The 17,789-nt window shown below is 40.4% G+C and overlaps 1 protein-coding gene across 1 annotated transcript in view; it reads left to right on the forward strand.

Annotated features, from left to right (window-relative positions):
• Window positions 1-17,789, forward strand: part of HTRA1 (HtrA serine peptidase 1) — a 71,669-nt gene that overhangs the window by 33,881 nt on the left and 19,999 nt on the right. The gene's annotated exons all lie outside the window — the stretch shown is intronic.

Consider the following 17,789-nt stretch of genomic DNA (forward strand, 5'->3'; position numbering starts at 1 on the left):
AAACTGTCTGTGAAGTTGCTGGTAATCAGTGAGGTGGTTATGGATGCATATAATCGATATTTTGTACATGTTGTATCTCCTTGGATGGAATATCAGATCCTTGAAAACAGGGTTGCTCTAAATTTTGTCCTTGTATTGCCTAGACCCTGGCACATAGTAGGAATGTTTGTTGATTGGCAATAATTTGTAGTAACAGTAATAGATAGTAACAATAATAGATAGCATTTATATTGAACTTCAAGGCTTGCAAAGTACTTTTCTTGTGTTATATCATTCATTTCTCACAACAACCACAGGAGGTGGGTAATATGATCACCCCATTTTAAAGATGAGGAAGCTGGGACTGAGGGAGGTCGAGTGACTTATCCTAGATAGTTGGATGACACAGACTCATCTTCCTGAGTTCAAATCTGGCTTTAGCCACTTACTAGCTGTGTGGCCCTGGGCAAGTCACTTAACCCTCTTTGCCTCTGTTTCCTCATCTATAAAATGAGCTGGAGAAGGAAATGGCAAACCTCTTTAGTATCTCTGCCAAGAAAACCCCAAATGGGCTTATGAAGAATTGGAATTGACTGCAAACGCCTGAACAAAAAGTATTTGAGGCTGGATTTGAACTCCAGCTTTCTTGTTGGTACTTTGTCTACCAAGCTGCCACTGATTAGTTTTGATTAGCATTAATGTATTTTCTGCTTCTCCCCATCACAGGGAAATAAAATCCTGGCCTTTGCTCATTTGGTTTTGGGTCATTGAAGATGGGTTTTAGTGGGAGCAGATAGTTAGCAATTTACTTCAGGTGCAGTGAATTGTATCTCTATCATACTAAACTGTTAGGCATCTTATTGCTTTCTTTCTACTTAATCAGAATTAGATTGAGAATCACTTTTGAGCTGGGAGGGGTCCTGACCCGTGATTTCATTGGTGGTGGTGAATTCTTGTGAAGGTCTCCGCTACTGCAACCGTTTTTTCCAATAGATAGGCATAAAGAATTGTCAGAGGCACTAAGAGGTTAAACAATTTGCCTAGGGTCACACAGCCAGTATATGTCAAAGGTGAGACTTGATTGCAGTCTTTCTGAATCAAAGGTGGAGTTCTCTATGCAAGGCACCATGATGCCTCTCAAAAATCACTCAGTCCTTTGAAAATATGGGTTTTTTCCAGGTGGAGTTAATACTCCTAGAGCATCCAACCCTAGAATACCATAGTTATTAAAAAACAACAACAACAACAAATGCCAAGATGTCTTTAGGACCCCTTTGAAATATTAGTTAACATTTTAATTAGATTTGTGTTATGAGCACTCTATTAGGCTCTGAGGAAGGAAAGTAGTAATTTCAGGCAGCCAATCAATAAACATTTATTAAGCCCTAACTCTGTGTCAGGCACCATGCTAAATTCTGAGAAGAGATTAAATAATCTATCATTTTCCTATTAGTCTTCCCATTTCTTTTTTTTAAAAAGTGTTTACATTAAAGCAATTACAGATTACTCCCACTTCCTGAGAGATTTCTTGTAACAAAGTAAAATAGTTAAGTAAAATTAATAATACATGATATAATGATAATAATAATAATAACCTTATCTGAAAGAGCATATAACATTTCACATCCCACTTCTCTATTAAAAATGAATAGAAATCTATTTTCTCTCTGTTCCACTCTATTGGGTGTGGGGGGGAAAGTTTCTCATGACACAAATGCATAGCCAAACAAAACCAATTCCTGAAGTGACTTTATTCAAATACACACACGTATCTATCTATCTGTCTGTATCTATCATTCTGCACCCTAAAACTATCACTTCTCTAATGGATAGGATGTTTTGTTATCTTGCCCATTTAGTCATTTATCCTTTGTTTTTACCTCAGTCATCTTCACTGCTAGTCCATCTGCAATATTGTACAATATTAAAAATATTTTTGTACAGTATTGAAAAAATGAGATGAGAAAATCTATTCTTCTTTGTTGTAACCTCTTCATCTTCTACCATCTAACTCGCATTTTTTAAGCACCTGCTGTGTGCCAAGTGCTGTCTTGGATGCCAGAGACACAAAGACAAATGGAGAAAGTCTTTACCCATAAGGACCTGTCATTCTATCAGGGGGAACAACATTCACCCACAGAGATAAATACAAATACTCGAGTATACACACACAGACACATACACACACACACACACACACAGAGTAAATCTAAGGTAGAAGTAGGGGAAATGTGTCTTAGCTGGGGGGCTCTAGAAGGATTTCATGTAGGAGATGGAACTTCAGCTAAGTTTTGCAGAAAGCTAGGCATTCTAAGAGGTGGAGGTGAGGAGGCAGTGCATTCTACGTAGATGAGAGATGGAATGTCATGTCTGAGGAACTCTAAGTAGGATAGTTGGGCTGGAATGTAGGAGTGACTACAGGGGAGTGATGTCTAATAAGCCTTGGAAAGGTAGGCTGGATCCAGGCAGTGAGGGGCTTTAAATGCCAAACATTCTTCCACAGTTGGACCACACTTGAATCGAGCGTCTTCTCAGAGCTCACCTCAAATGGATTCTGACCCCAGGAGAATATTAGCACGGGGTTTGCCCTGTAGGTCAAGTCATTGTGTTTTGTAGTTGCTGGTTGATAGTAAAGACCCCTGGGATATGTTTCAGTGATAGACACATGGGAGAGCTGCCTGCAGTGATGAAGTAATCCCAAAGCAAATATGAGAGTTTTAGAAGAATCTTCTGACTCCGTCACTTGATAATGTATCTTGGAAGCTGGCCATTTGTATGGTATTTGTGATGAAGTAAAAATGAGGGTTTGAGTGTATTTAAGTTGGAAAAGTTAGTGTTTGATTTGAGTGGTTGTATAAGCAGAAAGATGGATTAGTTAGGAAACGCTAGAGGTGATGAATTAATGGTGAGGTTGAGTGACTATTTGTGGGTGTTGGAGAGGGATTAAACATCTATGTGTTTGGGTGAGGATCCCTGTGTAATTTGAGGGTACATTTTGTGACTTAGTGCACCCCTGGATTGTGTGTTCAGAATGTGTTAGTAGTGAGTCCTGAGCTGCGGGTATGTGGAAGGAGCAGCTTCTAGGGGCTGAGATATTATACCTCCTGCTTATATAGTAGGTCAGAGAGGCTATTTGGCCCTAGGCTTTGATCCCAATTGTCCCAATTCTGGAGCAGCTAGGTGGCATAGTGGATAGAGAGTACTGGGCTTGGAATCAGGAAGACTTTACTTCCTGAGTTCAAATCTGTCCTTAGACATTTACTAGCTGTGTGACCCCATGGCAAGTCACTTAACCCTGTTGGCCTCATTTTCCTCATCTGTAAAATGAGCTGGAGAAGGAAACGGCAAATCGCTCTAGTATCTCTGCCAAGAAAACCACCTAAAAGTGATCACAAAGAGTTGGACGTGACTAAAATAACTAAATAACAAGATCAAAATTGATCCCAATACAATATCTTTATTTTTGAAGGGATGATCACAAAATACCAGCAGATAGTATATATCTGATTGGCACAGTTGGGAGCCCCTAGGAGTCTCTGTATGGGAAAAGGGAGTGCTTGATGGGGAAAGGATGAAGAATGTGTGCATTCAGAGACTGAGCACGAGAGCGTGTGTATGTGTGACAGGGTCCGTGTCCTAAGGTAACCGTCGCTGCCTCTTTCAGTAACAACATAGAAAACAAACAAGCAAAAGCCATTTCTGAAGTGTCGGGAATCCCTTGTCTTATGATCTCAAGCAGTCGTTTTGTCATATAAACTGCTCTTCCGGACAAGAGTTACTGAATTCACTTCAGCAATTTTTTCTTGGCGGGGGGGGGGGGGGGGGGGGGCGGGGCAGTGGGGTTAAGTGACTTGCCCAGGGTCACACAGCTAGTAAGTGTTACGTGTCTGAGGCTGGATTTGAACTCGGGGTCCTCCTGAATCCAGGGCTGGTGCTCTATCCGCTGCGCCACCAACTGCCCCTTCAGCAAATTTTTAAGTGCCTACTATGTGTAAGACTTGGGGTTAGAGACTGGGATTACACAGAAGGAAATGAGAGTTGCTTTCAAGAAACTTATCTTCTGGGAAAGATAAAACATGTGCACAGAGAAACAAATAGGAAGTTATTTCATAGGGGATACAGTACCGTCATCTGGGGGGGGGGAATCCAGAACGGCTTCCGGTAGCTGTTGGCAGAGGTGCTTAAGCTGGACCTTGAAGGGACAGGCATTCTAAGAGGAGGAGATGATGAGGGAATGTGTTCCATAAGGAGACACCCTGTGCTGAGGCCCGCAGATGAGGGTTGGCAGACTGAGTTCAGGGAACAGTTAGTAAATAGACCAGTTTGACTGATGCCTAAGTGTGTTTAGGGGAATAATAGGAAATAACTCTGAAATGATAGATGAGAGCTAGATAAATGTCAGGCTGAGGAGTTTGCATTTTATCCCACAGGCGCAGTAGGAAAACGGTGATGATTTCTCAATAGGTGAGTGACACGCTCAGTCCTATGTAGTTTGGAAGCTCTGTATAAAGGGTGGGTCAGAGAGGGGAGAGAGCCTAAGTCTGGAGACCAGTTAGGGGGTTGTTTCACTAGTACTAAGTGATGACGGTCTGAACTAGGGTGGTAATTGTGTAAGACGAAGTAATTCATCACAGGTACTAGAAAAACAAATCCAGTGCTTATCCTTATTGATAACTGTTTTAAAATCTCTTTTCTAGAGAGTGAGCAGTTCTTTTTAGGAAGAGACACTGTTTATTCCAAAAGACCAGAAAAAAATGATGCTGTAAATAGGGTTTGCCTCACTCATCCAAGCTAACCACATCCTGTACATGGAACCTGTGTGGTTGGCTGCATATCATTTTTTTTTTTCTCAGCCTCCCTTCCCAAATGAATGAAGTGAGCAGTGTTTTTTCAGTTAGCAGTATGTTTATGGACGTATATGCAGTGTGCTTATTATATGTCTTGTCCATTAAGAAATGTCTTTTTGGTATCTCTAGTGAGTTTCCTCACACTGTAGTCATTGTAAATAGAATCTTGACAATCATTTGCTGGGAATACTGTAGAGGGAATTTCCAAATGGGAAGGGGTTAAGACTAGAATCAATCAAGCAAATATTTATTAAGCACATACTAAGTGCCAGGTATTGCGCTAGGCACTGGAGATTCAAAGACAAAAAAAGTGAAACGATCTCTGCCTTAAAGGATTTTATGATCTAGTCAGGGAGACGTGTACATCCATGGATATGCACAAAGTAGATAAATGATAATGGCCTTAAAGGCCCCTTCCAGGTCCAGTGTTCTACTAATCAAGCTTTTCTTTTTGATGCTGCTCATTATATGTTAGAGAGGGAGTTTTTTTTTTTCTGGTTTGAAGCCCAAGTGGAAACTCGATACTGGTGCCTGCCCTGGCACGTTCAGTCAGGGCCTGGAAGAGCTTAGCAGATGAGGCTTCATGTCATATTTCCGACCTGCCTCTTGCTACCCGTAAAGGTTGAGTCATTCGAGCAGCATGCACGCTATTGACATGTGCTTCGGCCAAAAAAAAAAAAAAAAGGGTGCCCAAAATAATGTGGCTTTTCAAAATGGAATAGGAAATGAAAGAGGATATTGAAGTGTAGGCACCTACACAAAGGACTGCTTTCCACTGACTAAACTGCTTTTCTGCTGATAGTGCTTGGAAGTAGGAGGGCAAAAAGACCTCATCCAGATTTTTCCTTTTGTTCTCTTGCTTGGGTAGTGGAATTTTCTTGATGGGCTTGAAATTATTTCGAATTCTTTGTGGGCATGGAGATCCCACCTTGATAAATAGGAATTGACACTGGATTTGTGACTTCATTGACAGAGAGAGCCCCTGGGGGATGAAACTTCCTCCACCAATTCAACACCTTTTCTGTAAATTATAGTGTTGAAAGAATGACCGAGAGCAAGGTCACAGAGCCAATATTTGTCGGAGGTAAGATTCGAACCCAGGTCTTCCTGGCTTCCAGACCAGCTCTCTATCCATTATGCCACAGTGCCGCATTGATAAATATAAGCACAAATGTAAAGTGAGACAGAATATACCAAATAGAAGATGGTGAATTAAGTATGACCTTTCGGGGTATTGTCCTATCTCACAAACAACAAAAACAGATGAATTGGGTAGATGGGCACAAAAGTTAATGAATGGTTACTGCTGCTGCTGCTGTCAGTCATGCCCAACTCTTTGTGGGGTTTTCTTGGTAAAGATACTGCAGTGGTTTGCTATTTATAGATGAGGAAATTGAGGCAAACAGGGTTAAGTGACTTCGCCAGGGCCACACAGCTAGTAAGTGTCTGAGACCAGATTCAAACTCATGAAGAAGAACCTTCTTGACACCAGGCCCCGACACTCCGTCCACTATCACCCAGGTGCCCCATAAATAGTTACACTTAGCAAGGAAGTATTTAGGGTAAATAATGAGATTCACTTCTAAATTGTGCACTGTGATGTGAGAAGCAGAGTCAAGGGACACCATAATATCAGTCAATCAGTCAATAATCAGTCAACAGGTATTTATTAAGCATCTGCTACACGCAGGGCGCTATGCTAAGTGATGGGGATACCCAAAAGAGCCAAAAACATCCCCCAAAACTCCTAGTCTAACGGGGAGAATTAAGGGTCATTCGACCATTAATGAGACAAAAGTGGAAACCAACATAGACAAAAATCTTCCAGTGGCAGATGGGGTCTGAATGATGAATGCATTGCTCCCAGCTCTTCTGTCCTCCATTTCCTGGACACTGCTCTTCCAAATAACTCCTCTGAATTCGAGATGATTTGTGTTTATCACTCTGTGTGTGTGCTTTCCCATCTTGTCCTGCATTAGTTTTCCCAAGCACGAGTATATCAGGAGAAGCTTATCTTTTGAAGCTGTTTACACTTGAGGCTAATGTTCTGCTGCTGTCTGTCTGGGCTTGTGGAAGGAAACAGGATATGTTTAGGCTCCTTCTCCTTGCTCTTAGTCACCGAATAGTAACCTTCCTCTCTTGGGCTAGGGTGCAGTCAAGTCCTGCCCCAGGATACAGAACACATGTCCCTCTCATGCCTCAGCGGACATGGACCTCGGGGCAAGATTTTGCCTAACTTTGAGAACTCGAGCTGCAGGAAGCAGAGACAGCGTTTCTGGTGTGCGTGTCAACATTTTAATGGGCAGCAGCTTTGAGAGCAAACAAGTTCATCTTCAAATACACCCTGCTTCCAAATGTGCCTAACAGGAACCACTTGTGGAATTGGCAGGTTATTAGCATTCATTCAAAGCCTTCCAGTGGAGGCCTTTCCTTTCCTTTCCTTTTTTTTTTTTTTTTTTTTTTTTGGTAGTAAGCCATTAAGGAGAGATTTAAAAAGGTGGAAAATGTGTTCCAAATGAATGGAGAGGCATTGTTCCCCCAGGAATGCAATCTGAAGTGCTAGGGAGATTCTGAAGGAGATAGGAGGGAAAATTTAGTGCAGGGGTTCCCAACCTTTTTAAATTTTTCTTTCTCTTGGCTTTAAGTAAGCCTTCCTGTATCCCCTGTTCAATAATAAAAGAAATGAATTCTAGATTTTGTCATGTATGTGAATGTAAGATAAATCTTCATCTATCCCTCTTCAATATGAAAAGAAATAAATTCTAGAGTTACCATACATATGAACACAAGATAAACCTTCTTATACCACCATCCAATATAAAAAGAAATAAAAGACAAACTTTTTTGTATCCCCATTCAATATGAAAGGAAATAAAAAACAAACCTTCTCTTATCTCCGTTCAATACAAAAGGAAATCAGTTCTAGAGCTTACCATGCGTATGCATGCATTTCAATGGGATAATATAGTTATTTACCAAGTATTCCCCATACCTCCCTGACAAACTTCTCGTACCCAATAGGAGGGAGGAGAAGAATAATATGTACCTTCAGGTCAGGAACTCCTGAATTGGAGTAATTAGGATGGACTGTCTTATTCTGACTCAGCGACTTACTAGCTGCTGGCTCCACTCAATTTTATTAGGTAATGTTGCAGCTAGGTAGGGATCAGGTGCGTTGTAAACATTCTTCCCCTTTACCCTTGGAATACATATCTCCTCAAGGATTCCATGGGACTTTCTAAACTCATCCATTTTAGAAGAGAGGAATTCTTCAAATCTTAGAGCCGATCTGTTTTAAACGCGGCAGCATCTTATCCAACCTCCTTGATTTTCAGAAGGGGAAACTGAGGTCTAGAGATGTGAAGGCTGCCTCAAGGTTACACACTGAGAGAGGGATAGATACTGGATTGGAACCAGGGATTTCTGACTCTCTTCCCAGTGTTCTTTCCATGACATGGCAGTCATGGGATTGATCATGGATGTGGCTTTGCCCAGAAGTGCAACAAGATTCCTGGTGTTTGTGGCTCCATCAGTTCCACATGGTGGTGTCGTTTCCTGTGGGTATTCTGTTTGAGGCTTGTGTATTTTTTCGCTTGGTGCACATAAACTATGGCCCCTCCAGCTCCAGTGCCACCCATAGTCCTGTTGGAAGTGGGTGCTGAGAGGTAACCTCCAAGGTGGAGTGTGGTATTTTTTCCAGAGGTCTGTTTCACTGCTGAGTCTGCTGGCAGCAACAAGGTGGATTGCCTCAAGCAGGCACGGAAAGTTGTGGGGAAAAAAAGGGAAGTGAGTAAGGAAGGAGGAAGGAGGAGAAAAGAAATCAAGGTAGAAGGGGGCAAATAGAGGAACCTCTGCTGTTTGACTTTATTGAGACAAATTATGTTTGTGAAATGAACTGGAGATGGCTTATGGCTAGTGCTCACCAGTGAGAGTGGCTGTGTCCCTTTAGGACTGACCCTCTAGAGAGATCACTAACAATGTATATTGGCATGGGGGAGGGGGACTGTATTTAAAGCCCGGGTTTTCAGGGTTCTGCTTATCATTATAATAACAACCTTAGTCTTTCTCTGTAAATGTGATTGAGGCGTGTGAGGACTGCGGACACAATAGTGACTGGTCCCTCAAATCGAAAAGCCCAGATAGCCCAAGGCACTAATTCAGTTTGGGCCCTCCCACATTGAACTTTCAGATAGCATTCCTTTAACCTTTGTAATCACAAGGGAAACATCTCTAGACCCTCTGCTGAGTTTAACTGAAGTGGGAATCCTAAGGAAATTTGGCTTTTTATAGCGCCTTCGAGGTTACTAATAACTTCCCATAAAGGAAATGTTTGTTTCAGGCATGCTCATGGACCTTAAATCATCTTCAGTAGCTGCTTTCTGCAAGTCACCAAATCTCCTGGTGCATTCATTGGTTAGGAAACATTTTGGCTTTAGACTGCTCCGTGGTTTCATTGGTGCGGACGCCCCTTTCTGTGGTGAAGCTTCCGACCTCTCTACGCCTCTGGTCTTGTGTGATTCTAGTCCGTGTCCTTCTGTAAATGCCCCCAAGGACCTGCCCAGTGGACTGGAGGGCTAGTTTTGGGGGTATGTACCAGGGCCACACTACAGCTACCCATCTACCATCCCTCACTTGTGATACATGACTGCCTGTCTTTTCCTTTAATTAAACTTTATGGATATCTCGTTTTTATATCACCGACGTTTCCCAAGCATTCTCCTTTGTCCCCTTTTTTTGAGAGCTAGCCTTTATGACAAAGAAAACATTGAGAAGGTAAAAGTTCAGCAAAACTCACCAAAATATAAAAAAAGTCTGATAGTATGCATTCTTGCATGCTCATAGCCCCCCCCCCCCCCCCTTCTGCAAAGAAAGGGGAGAAAACATTCTCATTTCTTCCTTGGGGTCAAGCTAGGTCATTTGCTCTGCCTTTTCTGGTCAAATTCTTTCTTGATGATGTCTGCCTTTTATACCAATTCTGGAAGGAAAGTTATCATTGGAAATATGTGCTGGGGTCCTTTCATTACTCTTTGGGTCACTTATGTGCAGTAGCTAGCCTGGAGTTAGGAAGACCTGAGTTCAAATCCAGCCTCAGACACTTACTAGCTCTGTGGCCTTTGATAAGTTACAGATAATATTTTTTTAGCTTCAGTTTCCTCATCTGTAAAATGGGGATTATAATAATAATAATGCCTAAGACACAGGGCTACTGTGAGGATAAAATGAGATACTATTTGTTGAGCAGCTTGAAGACTTTAAAGCACTATATAAATTCTAAACATTATTGTTATTGTTGTTACTGTGGTTGTGATTGTCAGTGTAGTGTTGAAATGGTCTTGTTGAATTATTCTCTTGATGACTCAGGAGATTTCTTGGATCTCTTTTGAGATGAAGATTCATTCATTTGTTCATTCATTTATTTATTCAGTATTTGTTGTACACATTTGCTAAGCATCGAGAGGGGTACAAGGCTGCATAAAATCAAATTCCCATTCCTGTAAATATCTGGAATAACATGTGGAAGGGGATGGTATAGAGGAGACATTATCAGTGGTTGTACTCTGGAAAAAGATTTGTTTTGCTTGGCCGCAGAGGGCAACAGGTAGGTAAATATTGGCTCACTACAAAGATAAACTTCCTATCAATTAAGAGTTGTCCATAAATGGAAAGTGTTGCCTCAGGGAGTAGAGTATTCCAGCCCTGGAAGGCTTCAAACAGAGACTGAATGACTTTGTCAGGGGGCAGGAATTAGCTGAACCGGTATCCCTTCAAACTATACAAATCAGTGATCACTTTCCCAGGAAGAGAAAGACCATGCTGTTGCCCAAGGGGCCGTTCGCTAGGATCCTAAATCAGGCTTTCTATTCTTGTGCGGGCTTGTCCAGCTACCCCCGGGAAGGCAGGTGGTGGTGACGAGGATGCTTGCTTAGCAGCCCAGAGCTGTTTGTAGATATGGAAGGCTGACTAGAAGAAACAGAACAGGGAATGAAACCTGGTTGATGGCTCTGGTTAAGTGTGATTCATCTAATAGCACATAGCACAGTCAGAGAGCTCTCCTTCGTGAATTTTATTTTCAAAGGGAGCTGATTAAAGCGGGGAGGGAGTGCACATGGGAAATTGTTTTTAAGCAAATTTCTAAAATCAATTGACGTGTAATGTAAATATTTCTATTCAGATCTGTTTCCCAGCTTCTCCAGAGCTGGTCAGGCATTCTTGTGGAACAAGAAGATGATTTTCAGTGAATTGCTTATAGCTGTTTTTATTTTGAATCTGTGTTTCTTGCCTTTTGGCAATTCTTTCTCATTCGCTTCTTTCATTTCATTTTCATTTTTAATTTCCCATGTGTTTTCCATCTCTGCTTTTCTTTGGGATTAGTTCCTAGTCAGTGATACTGTTGGTTGCTCAGCTCCTCCAGGGCCTGGACCTCTTGCAGCAGCAGACTTCATGAATGGAGTTATATTTCTATTTCAGTATGGGTTTCTTAGCATTTTTAGGGGGGCAAAATCAATATTTCATTAGATAATGTAAATCCAGACATTGAGCAGAGGTGAAAACAGCTTTCACTGCTCTGAATAAGCCATTTGTCCAGAAGGTATAGTTTAATGAGGACTTGTTGGGGAGGGTTCTGAATGCAGTTTGTCTTGCAATGTGAAAATATCACAGTTCTCCTAAACTATCAAGACTAGAAACCCTTTTGTGTTCTCTGGCACCATTTTAATAACTTTGTTGATTGTTAAAGGACATTCTTTAGCCATATTTTTTCTTAATATGGTAATGCCTATTTTTTTCCTCTCAGGCACTCCACTATGCAGTAAGATAAAATAAGGCCATTATTTATGGTTATGGCAAAGCTGTTCCAAGGGACCAATAGGATCACTGTGCTGTAATAAAATCCTAATTTGTGTGTTCCAGCCCCCTGACCCTGGCCTCCAGAATGCCTTTTATTCCTCTTCCTCTTCAATGAAGGATTATCACTTTAGGTTGAGTTTCATAATAAGCCAAAACCAGAACAATTTCTCTCTACTCTTTACTTGGTGATAAATTTCTGCCACACTCGTTATGAGATTGAGCTCTGCCTCACCAATGAGAGAAGATTCAGCCCTCCCTCCCAACTCTCCCTAATAGACATTAAAGTGCTCTTCATGAATCCCTTGACTGTTTGAAAATGATTATCCATAATGTGTCAAAATTGATTGGCAATTCACATAATGTAGGGTAGTGGTGCGTATTTGGTGGAATTAGGTTTTTCTTTCTCTCCCTCCTTTTTTGTCAAATCCATTGCTTTGGACCAATTTCAGCCAAATTCCCAACATTTTGAGGCCAGGTTGTCATGGACCTCCAGGATAATAATAGTATTTACATTTACATTTCAGTTTGACATTGAGTTTTCTTCATAATAACCCTGGGAAACAGGTAATGCAAATATTATTAGTCCCATTTTACAGATAAGGCAACTGAGGCTCAGATAGTTTAAGTAACTTATCCGTGGTCATGAAGCCATTGTGTCAGCCAGAATTCAAATTCAAGTCTTCTAACTGAAAAATGTAGGGGCATTTTTTCTATTCTACATGATAATGCATACAGATGAATGCATGTGCTTATGTTCATATGTATATGTACATAAACACATATGTACCCTTCGCTTTGAAAAATAATAGTTCATATGTAAGGCAGGTTTCTCTTGTGTATAGATACCTAGCTTGTGCTTAATTTTCTTAAGATCTTAAACTGCTAGAGCTGAAGTAGAATCTTAAAGATAATTAGATATGGAATAACTTACCCAAAGTTCACAAATAGAGCACTCTTTCCACTATTCTACACTGAAAATGTGTTTATTTTTGTTTTTGTTATTTTCGTTTATAGAGGGAAGGGAAGGGAACAGAATGGAAAAAGCATTTAAACACCTACTGTGTGCCAGGCACTGTGCTAAGTGTTTCACAAATATTACCTTATTTGATCTTTGGAACTATCCTGGGAAGTAAGTGCTCTTATTATCCCTATTTTACAGTTGACAAAACTAAGGCGGTCAGAGGTTAAATGATTTGCCCAGGCTCACACAGAAGTAAATGTTTGAAGCCAGATTAGGACTCAGGTCTACCTGACTCTAGGTTTAGTAATCTATCCTCTATGCCACATTGTCTTTGGATGGAACCTTCCTGTCCTACTTCTACTATAGTGAACTAACGTCGTTCCTCCTCTTTTCCCCACTGCATCCCTTTATGCAGTGGTTCTTAACTTGGAGTCCATAGACAGCCAAGGGATCGTTGAACTTGGATGGGAAAAAAAATTGCTCTCCTTTATTTTCACTAACTTCTAATTGAAATTTAGTATTTTTTTTTTAATGAATGTAGGTAACAAACATTATTCTGATGAGGGGTCTATAGGCTTTACTAGACTGCCAAAGCAGATCTATGATTAAAAAAATGTTAAGAACCCTTGATTTATAGGATATTTGAACTAGGATGATTAATTTTTATGAAGGTGCTATGAAGAGCAGAGAAACATGTATATTCTTTTTTTGTTTCCATTCATTTATTGCCAGAGATTGATTATATTTAACTTTTCCATTCAGGTCCTTCACTTCTTATTTATCCAGGGATGAAAGAGATACAATATGATCCCCAACTATAATAGTTTTGCTTTGTTTCTTCCTGTAATTCAATTAGCCTTTCCTTTAAATACTTACATGCCATTCCATTTGGTGCGTAGGTTTATGGGTGAATTCATCCCATTCATGCTTGCTGTTACGGTTGTTAATTTTATTTTTTCCCTTCATCATATCTTCTTATACTTTCTGCCTCCCAGTCCCTTCTTTTTAAGTTTTTATTTTTGTTATTCTGAACTTGAAAAACACTGAGAAAAGGGAACATTTTCTAATACATAGATCAGAAAAGGAAGATTGCACATCAAAATGCAAATCTCTCAAGTCTAGCTTGTTTCTTATTTTAGTGTATATAATCCCACACATTAGTTTCAAAGTCAGTCTCCTTGTCTCCTCTTCTCTTCTGTGCATTATTTTAAATGTTTCACTGATCCTCGTTTTTTTCCCCCACTTTCTTTTTTAGCATCACTATCACTAGCCTTCTCTCCCCACCCCAAAATACCTTCCCCTCATGTAAAGGGGAGGAGGAGTAAGCAAAACAAACCAACACATTGACCATGTCCAAATATATATCTCATAATGCGCCTCTGACCCGTCACCTCTTTGTGAGGGGGTGGGAAGCATGCTGCTTCATCAGCCCTCTTGCATTGTGATTGCAATTTCATTGGTCGGAGTTCTTAAGATGATTAAAATTGTTTTTATTTTTAATTTGGTAGTCATCGTATAAATTGTTCTCCTGGTTCTGCTCTCTTTACTCAGCATCAGTTCATACAATTTTTCTCAGGTCTCTCTGCATCCATTCCCTTTACAGTTACAGTAGTATTGCATTCTATTCATATACCATATTTTTTTTAGTCGTTCTACAATTACTGGCACTCCCTTAGTTTCCAATTCTTTCATATTTGCACTTCAAAATTTTTCCTCAGTTCTGATCTTTTCATCAGTAAGTTCTCCATTTTGTCAAAGGTCTGCTTTTCTCACTGCAGTGTTCAACTGCAGTTTGTAAGGTAAATTATATCTTTCATTTTGTAATATTGTATTTTGAGATTTTCTCTCAGTAATTTGCTGCCAAGTCTTCTATGAACCTGACTGATTCCTTGGTAATTGAACTCTTTCTTTCTGGTTACTTATCAATGTTTTTTCTTTGACCTTAGAAGTACTGGATTTTAGTGATGACATTTCTAGATGTTTGGGTTTATTTCAGGAGATTTTTTTTAATTTTTAGATTCTGATAGATCTGAAGAGTTTAATTTTATGATTTCTTGAAATATGGTGTTCTTTTTTTGTTTTGATCATGATTTTCAAAAAGTCCAATCATTCTTAAATTATCTTTCTATTTTCAGAAACTACTCTGTTAGTTTTTTTATAGTGTTTTACATATATTTTTCCTCAATCTTTTTACTTCATTTTAATATTTTGTATTTTCTCAAAAAATCATAGATCTCTATTTGTGTCATTCAATTTTTCAGGGAGGTCACTATTTGGGTGAGGTTTTCTATATTCTATCAAGAGCGATTTATTCTCCTTTCAGTTTTCTTTTCCTCAATTCTCATTTTACTACCCATTCATTTTTAATTTTTTTCTTCATTTCTTTTCCATCCTTGTAGTCCTTATGTGCCAAAGCTATTTTGATGTTTTCTTCTGATGTCTCATTTTTAGCCTTTGTTCTTGGTTTGGGATTTTGTGCTCAGGCACACTTGGGTGGATTAAGTACAACGTGTTTGGTTCCCTCTGTAGTCTGACTATTACTTCTACCGAGGAGCTGGAAAGGATGGTTGATATTAGGGCCCCCTTTCTGCCTCAGTCCCTGGCTTTTGTTTCAGTTTTCTGGTAGTCCACTGTGGGTTCAGATCTCAGCTACTGTTTCTCATTCTTTGTGCATAGAGCAGGGAGAGTGGGTCTCCCTATATCATCCAGGGTGAAGAGCAGTGGCCAACTCATGGCCTGACCCAACTGTTGATTGCCACATAAGATTTGACCTGCTCTGTTTCCAGTCTGGGCTGTTCCTATGCCTTGGGTAGCCTGGCTCCTCCCACTCCCACTGTAGGGGTGGCACTCACCATATTGATGTTGGAACTTATTTCAGATACTCAATTGGCTTTAACCTTCTCTTTCCCTCACATTCTGTCTCTCTCTCTCTCTCTCTCTCTCTCTCTCTCTCTCTCTCTGTCTCTCTGTCTCTCTGTCTCTCTCTGTCTCTCTCTCTCTCCCTCCCTCTCCTTTCCTCCTTCCCTCCTTTCCACCTTTCCACCTTCCCCACTTCTGTCTTCTCTCTTTTCCTAGGCCTAAAAAGAGGTCTTATCTGACTAGACTGCCTCTGGAGAATGTTTAGTCTGAAGAAGAAAAGATTTAGAAGGGGGGGCATGATATCTTTCTTCAAGTATTGGTAGGACTGTCCTATAGAAAAAGGGATCACACTTATTTTGTTATGTCTCAGAGGGCAGAAGTAGAAGCATAGAAGATGGGCAGATTTCAGTCGACTATAAGGAAAATATTCCTGACGATTAGAACCGTCCAAAAGGTGGACGATGGGCTGCCTTAGAAGGCAGCAGGGTCATCCTCACAGGAATTTTTCAGATGCAGGCCAGGTGACTTTTTGCTGGATATTTTGTCCATGACATTCTTGCTCAGGTTGTACTAAATGGCCTCGGAAGTCCCTTCCAGTCCTGAGGCTTTGTGACAGTAGCATCACATCAATAAAATGAAAGGAGCTGAAGGGCTAATGTGTGATGACAGACAAATGGTTTGGCTTTCATTAACTGTACATTTTTTCTTGTCTGGATGCCATGAAATATATACAGTCACCAGCCATTAAGATTTTACTTAGGAATATTTACATTCTGTAGTTGAAATAATAAGGAACAATTTCAAATGCTAAGCTTTTTCCTCTGCTCCCTCCCTCCTACACCACCACCATATTTTGGCATTTTAAGAGGCCTGCAAGCATTTCTTCTCGGAATTTAAGGAAGAGGCAAGTATTGCTAGAGCTTGTAGTTTGTAAATTGAGGGTCAGTTTCAGTCAGACAGAATTTTTTCCTTCAGCATTTATTAAAAAAAAAAACTTTTTCTGAGGCATGTGTGCACAACATGGCTATATTATTTTGTCCATGAATAGGCAGTTTTCTTTGTTTAATTTTTTTTAATTTAAAGAAAATGAAAGGCTAGCATAACTATTTCCAGAAGACATATTGAGTCACACAGATAAACTGCAGCCAACTTGTATAACTTTAGCCTTTGAAGCAAACGTTAACCAACACAGGACCCAGCTGGAAAACTCGGCACAATGAAAATTCAGGGTGCCGGCCAACAGCTGGCCTGGGTGCCTCCTCCTCCGGTGGCCAAATGCAGATTCAGCAACAACAAGGTTTTTTGTGACATAGGAGCACTTAGGACTTTTCACTGGACAGAAAAAAGTGACTTCAATTAGTGAAGGAAGATGTTGCCAGTTTTCCCCTTTGGCTGTTGGCTTACTCATTTTCCCATTTCCTCTTCCTTCTCCAGAACCTGGGTAGTGGAAGTTACCAGGGAAAGGTGCCATGAAGGGTGATAGCGATGACACATAGGAGTCTGAGTAAATTGAATTCTCTAAAAATGATCCACTTCAGTAGGAGCTGAAATACCGATTGGTCCATTGTATTATGTGGTCACCTCAGCTGATTTACTGGTTTAGTCAGTGGCTGCTGGATTTTGGGCAAATCTTCTCCTATCTCTTGAGGCTCCAGAAGTTGCTAGGAATCTTACTATGTTTGAGGAGTTGTACAAAAACAATGTGTCACTTTGAGAAGACCTTTGATCCTACTTGAAATGTATTGAGATAAGGTCCCAGACACATCATTTGTTAGATTGTGCTAATGTGCTCAGATCTGGTTAAAATATCCTCTGAAAGGCTTGCTTGGGGATAGGAGAGGGTGAAGTCCTTTGGGCTAGGATCATGAACTCATACACCCACAGAGTTGGAAGAGACCTTTCGGATTATGTAGTTCAACATCCTTGTTGGCCCAGATTGAAAGACTCGTCCAAGGACATATAGCTAGTAACCGGCAGAACCAGGCTGCAAATTCAGTGTTATTGATTCCCAGTTGAAAGCTTTTTTCACTGTCATGTTTCTCCAAAATTGGAGATGTTTTTCTATATTTCTGTTCCTCTTCACCAGCCTTCCCTGTCCCTTGCTATGGTCTTATGAGATTGCTGAGTATCTTGGAGTAAGGGCTAGGAAGTATTGGATTTGTGATTTTATTGGATTAAGAATTATCCGGGTGAGGAAATAAAATTTCTTGCACTAATGCAGGTTGTCACTTTAACTGCAATTTCTAGTCTTAGGGAAGAATCAGAAGTTAAATGACTTGCCCAGGACCACATAGCCC

Source organism: Vombatus ursinus, unplaced genomic scaffold (assembly GCF_900497805.2).
Source record: "Vombatus ursinus unplaced genomic scaffold, bare-nosed wombat genome assembly UNPS02014833.1, whole genome shotgun sequence".
Taxonomy (NCBI): Eukaryota; Metazoa; Chordata; class Mammalia; order Diprotodontia; family Vombatidae; genus Vombatus; species Vombatus ursinus.